We start from the raw sequence: 5756 nt of genomic DNA on the forward strand, positions 1-5756 counted from the left end.
GAGGAGGAGGAGGAGGAGGAGGTGGCTTCAGTCTAAACTAGTCCTGAACTATTGCAGCTGCAGGTTAACCTTAACACCAGAAGCTGTTACGATCTCTGAAATATCTGAGCAGAGCCTCTCACCTGGACAGGTGAACTACTGACCAGCATGTCAGGAGGCGGGGCTTCTTTCTGTAGTAATCAGGCTAATTCTGACAGCATGTGACACAAGCAGGAAGACCGGAGCAGAAAATCCTCTTTATGTTGCTGTTTGTGTTCAGTCAACCCCCCAGCATGAAGATCAGGGCCGGCTGACCTCGAGTTCCTATTGTTGCTCGGCGTGGTTCGAGCGCTGCACACGGCGAGCAGGTGTTGGATTAGCGCCGGCGGTCGCCGTGGTCGCTGCGCTAGCAGGACGTCAGAGGAACGCCGCCATGTGCTGGACGCTGATAATGACGGTTGCATCACAATGAAGCCGCTGGAGTGTTGAGTCAAATCAAAGAGCTCAACCGTATCTGCGCCCAACATGGCGGCAGACGCCCACAACAAAGAGCGGCGTGCTGCACGCTGAGCTGATGGGGTTTATGTCAGAGCGGCGAGGAGCGACGCCGGCTTCTGCGGCGTCAGACTTTCCTGATTCCAGGATCGAGTGGAGAGAGTTACGGTGAGTTTGGTCAACAGAGCAGAAAAGAACCGTAAAAAAGGAAAAAACTTTTTATGGTTGTTTTTTCAGCTTGTTTGTCATTTTGACATTAAAACCTTTTATTTTACAACCAATTTTTACATTCGTAATATTAAACTGTAGATTGTAAGTGTACAAAATAAGTAAACAGTTGAAATTCTTTAAATTACTGTGAAAGAATGAAAAGAAAAATGAAGAATCGTATTTGATTTGATTTAATGATCAGAGGAGCAGAACCAGAAACTTTCTGAGGGAAAGTCGTCTGACTGTAGCGTCCTCTGCTGTTCCTGTAAACCTCTTCACATGTGAATGAGCGTTTTGACCTTTATGTGTGAACAGTTTGTGTCTGACGGTGAGAGACCTCCCTGCTCACAAAATGTCACAAAAAGATAAAAGTTCAGAGGAATAAAGAAGTGGGCTGTCGAATTATCACGTTAACCACAATTCATCAATTACAGACATTTTTTAAAGTTTTTTTTTTCCTTTTTTTAATTAAATCACATGAATCTTTTGCTTCTGTGACGTTTGTTCATGTTTGATAATGCACACCCGGAAGAGCATTATCATGAAAAGGTCATTTACGAAAAAATAAAAATCAAATCAATTATTTACACTTCCATCCTGTTACATTTTTAAGTTTGAATCATCATCACATAAGCAGACTGTTTAAAACGCGGCGTGTCGCGTTGTCATGGTAACAGCGACTGTTTTCAGCTCTCGCCGAGGAAAGAGATCGTCATGAGAAAACAAAGCATTTCAGAGTTCTCTTCCTGCACGTGTTTGTCCAGAGGATGAGGTTAAAGTTTGTGTCAGAGAAAGTCTACGTAGTTCAGTTCGTGTTTCATTTCCTCCTCATCTTCTCTTTTTCTCTTCTGCTTCATCTCAGGTCTCTAAATGATCTAATTCACCAAAACGGTTAAAGGAAAATATAAAATCCTTGATCTCTCTTCTGTCTTTCTGTTGTGATGAACTGGAATAAAGTTTATCAATATATGAATCATGATCCTAATGAGAAGGTCGTAGTTGATGTTTTTTGGATTCCTCAGAAAAGAGTTCCTCTTGTTTTCTGGTGTTTGTAATCACAACATTCTGGACCGGATGTTCTTTTATTATTTTTTCATTATTTGAGATTCAAAGATTCAAAGATTCAAAGACTTTTATTGTAACTGTCAGTTAAACTGAACAGTTAAATTGTGGGGAGTCCACCAGCAGCAATGCACAGCACAATAAAAAATATAAAAAAGAAGTTAAAAATAAGAACAAAATAAATAAGTAGAATAAAGTAAAAAATATAACGTATTTAACAGTAATAATAATATGAAACTGTACAGAGGTAGGGCAAAAAGAGAAGTATACAACATGATTGCAGCATAGTAATAAATATTATTTAAAGTGAGGTGTGCAGTTGTGCAAAATTGACAATATTTCAGATTGTTCATTGGATGTTGTTCAGCATCCGTATGGACCAGGGGAAAAAGCTGTTTGTGAGTCTGGAGGTATGTGACCTGATTGACCTGTAGCGGCGTCCTGATGGCAGCAAGTCAAACAGGTGGTGGGCGGGGTGGGTTGGGTCCTTCAGGATTGTAGATGTTCTTTTTTGGCAGCGGGATCTTGATAGGGTTGCAAGGGGGGGCAGGGGGCAGCCGATGATTTTCTGTGCTGTGTTGATGACCCTCTGCACAGCCTTTCTGTCCAGTGATGTGGAGCCTGGGTACCACACATTCAGAGAGTAGGTCAGAATACTCTCCACAGAGCAGCGGTAGAAGTTCACCAGCAGCCTCTGATCCAGATCACACCTCCTCAGGATGCAGAGGAAGTGCAGCCGCTGCTGAGCCTTCTTCACCACGGCTCGGATGTTTGCTGACCAGGACAGGTCAGCAGAGATGGTGATGCCCAGGAATCCGATGGAGTTTACGCAGTCTACCCGTTCTCCATTTATCTGTAGAGGGGCGTGGGCGTGTCTTCTAAAGTCCAAAATGATTTCTTTGGTCTTCTGGACATTTAGGACATTAGGACATTAGGACATTGAAAACAGAATCCCTCTTAGTGGAGTAAAAGTTAAGATTGAAGTCTGCTGTGATAATAAACTTCATAAATACACTTTTTTATTGTATTCTGATCTTTCTGTGACACAGTGTCACAAATTTAAACAAAATACTTCAAAATTGGGATTTTAGAGCAATTATTAGGCTGAAAATGGATCTATTAAATCAATTAATTAGAAAAATTAAGTACGGGTCACAATTAACTGGTCCCATAAACAATTAAATGCAAGAGAGCACTAATAAAAGCACTGACTTAAATTTCACCTAAGAATATATATATTTTGATTTTAAAAAATAGTTTCCAGTGAAATTCAAATACCCTGAACATAGTGTGTTTTAGGAATCACTTATCAAAGTGTCAACATAAAAAGATCCATATGGATCCAGAACTTGTTGGTTTCATGATTATTTGTTCCACCTGCTACTCTAATCAAGAGCGCAGCGTTAGACAAGTTCATCCTTCGTTAATAGTGCTGGTTCGTCTGTCCGTCCGGAGAGGAGCTCTCCTCCATGTAGTCATCCCTGAAGTTTCTTCTTTGTCCTGAATCTGTTTTTTAAGAGTTTTTCCTCACAGAGAAGCAGGTTTAACCGGTTTAGTTCATGTTGTGAAGCCCAATGAGACCACCGTGTACTGAAACAGGGCTGGACTGAATTGTCCTGACAGTTACCATGTTTCCTGAATGGATCATATTTTTATTAATAGATAAAAATTCCTTCTTTTTTTGCCTCAGTGGCAAAATGTGGTATCCATGGCAACAGTAGCCGGGGGTTTAAATAACACGCAGAGCATCATTTTCTCTTTGACTTGACATCCAAATGGAGCCCAAACGGGACGTGTTCCTCTGAGTGACAGGGGCCTATTAGCAGCAGAACAGCCTTCATGTTCCAATAACTCTCAGGCGCCGTTGTCTCTGACTCACCTGTTCCTGCAAAGGTCAGGGTTGGTGAGGTTACAGCCGGCCGGGACGGCCGCAGGAGGGGGGCGAAGAGTTGCGTTCATCACACGAGGACTGTCAATGCAAACAAAAGGAAAGTTTCATTCATATTTGCCCTGTTTCAAAGGAGAAACTCTCAAAGTGATGCCTCCTCCTTGTTTGCATGTCTCCATGGTAACCCTCAGCATCTGTCGGCCAAACTCCGATCTTTGGAAAGATGTCTGGCTCTGACCTCTCTCACTCCTCAGTTTCAATTGTTCCCAGTGATTTCCCTACTGCTGCCCTGACAGGCTGCTGCCATTAGCTGGAGACATCAGAGAGGAACTCTGCGTTAGTCAAGGCCCCACATGCTTTCTTTGACACAAAATACCATTTCTGGAGGCAGAGTGCTTCAGCGCGCCGCGATCTCTGTGGATATAATGAGCTACCTTTCCGTCTGCACGCGGCTCCGCTGAAGATCAAGTCAACATTAACAATTGTTCTTGAAGAAAGCGCTCATCAGAGACGGTGAAAGCGAGCGGTTATGCAGAGTGAATGCGTCTGCATTGCCCCTGACATTACTCCTCTCGAGCAGAACTGTGCTGTAACAAAGACGGCTCCGTGAACCTGACAGCTCCTCAGCCTCATCGCTGGAGGCTCCCCGCTCTCTGTGGGACACGTCGCCGCGTGGACCTGCGTGGAGCAGCTGATTAATCACACCTCAAACAGGGTTGGTGGGCTTCCAGGTCAACACGTGGACGGAGCTCACACATGAAGCGGCTGTAATGAGAGCTGCTTCTCTTCAAGGAGACGGTCGTCCTGAAACGTCTGAACGTCTGCTTCTCTATTTCCACCTTAAGCCCTACCAGGAAAATTCTACTTTTTCAGGTTTGAAGTGCATTATACTGTTCATTCCTCTCTAGAAAGAACCCCAAAGCATCAGCACGATGTGAACCGCCCCCTCCAGGAAGAGTCTGTTCTGCAAGCTCCGCCCCCAGACTTTGGTGCTAAGGTAGTTATATCCTTCCTTTGGTACCACAGCTGTACCAGAACCGCTCTCTGACCCATCTTTCAAGGTGGTCTCGGTTCGTTTTCAATCAGACTGAACTTCTGTTCGCTCTGAGATTCCTCAGTCTGAATATGAAACAAACCGAGAGTGGAAGAACTGAACCAAAACGGCCACCGTACCCGACAGTCACGTTAGAAATGAGGCGATTGGTGAGGACAAATGTAGAGCAGTGATTGTCATGTTAGGCAAAAGAAAATAATTGGTTTAACTGTTTACTTGTTAGAACGTTTATTTCAACGCCACTAAAAAACGTATAACTCTCTTTTCTTAATCTTGTTACGCGGCGCGTCCGCGGGCTGCTGCCGTGATGTCATCTTAAAACTCTATTGTAGTTCCAACAGAATTCTCTTCACAACAACGTCATAACACCACAACGATGAGACACGGAAACTCATTCAAATCTGTTTGGATGAATTCACGCTCAATAAAACAACTTTTAATGTGATCCACGTTGATTCTACCTACAATCTACACGTCACAAACACTTGTTAGCGTGTGTAGCCGTAGCGTCTCCAGTTACCGTCATGCAGGATTCCTCCGCCGTACCAAAGCTGCAGTAAAAAGTGTTGAACCTTCATACAGACGCCCAAAATCCATCAGAAAAAGCAAAGTTTGAGTAAGAGAAAAATCCTGGACAGCATTTACAGACCGCAACACATCCATCCTTCTCTTCTGGTTTGACCCGCCCCTATAGCTGCTGGCCAATGACTGAAGAGATCTCAAGGATGACGTCATGAAATGGGTGGACCAACAAGGAGTGAAAGGCGGAGCCTCAGAGATCGAGTCGTTTTACTTCCAGGTGTTAAAATGCTCCACAAACAAAAATGTCTCGTATTTCATAAATAATTTGTGTTTTGGTGTTCTGAAGACAATATATGATCATATACATGGATATACAGTAGTTTACTCTAAAGACTGAAGAACATCATGGTATGGTCCTCTAAACCTGAAGACTCCTCTTTGATCAGTCGATCATCCGTCTCTCCTGCTCCACACCAGCTGATCCGTGTCCGACCTTCTGACTGGAAACGTGCACAGTAGACGCTCGACATGCAGTTTGAGCCAAAA

The 5756-nt window shown here is 43.6% G+C and overlaps 1 long non-coding RNA gene across 1 annotated transcript in view; it reads right to left on the bottom strand.

Moving 5' to 3' along the window:
• LOC112147587 overlaps positions 1–3931 on the bottom strand; it is a 5815-nt gene extending 1884 nt beyond the window's left edge. Inside the window, exon 1 of the long non-coding RNA XR_002919482.2 lies at positions 3626–3931. This is a non-coding gene — a long non-coding RNA (uncharacterized LOC112147587). The remainder of the gene's footprint in view (positions 1–3625) is intronic.
• Between the last annotated feature and the right edge of the window lie 1825 nt (positions 3932–5756).

This window comes from Oryzias melastigma, linkage group LG17, assembly GCF_002922805.2.
Source record: "Oryzias melastigma strain HK-1 linkage group LG17, ASM292280v2, whole genome shotgun sequence".
NCBI lineage: Eukaryota > Metazoa > Chordata > Actinopteri > Beloniformes > Adrianichthyidae > Oryzias > Oryzias melastigma.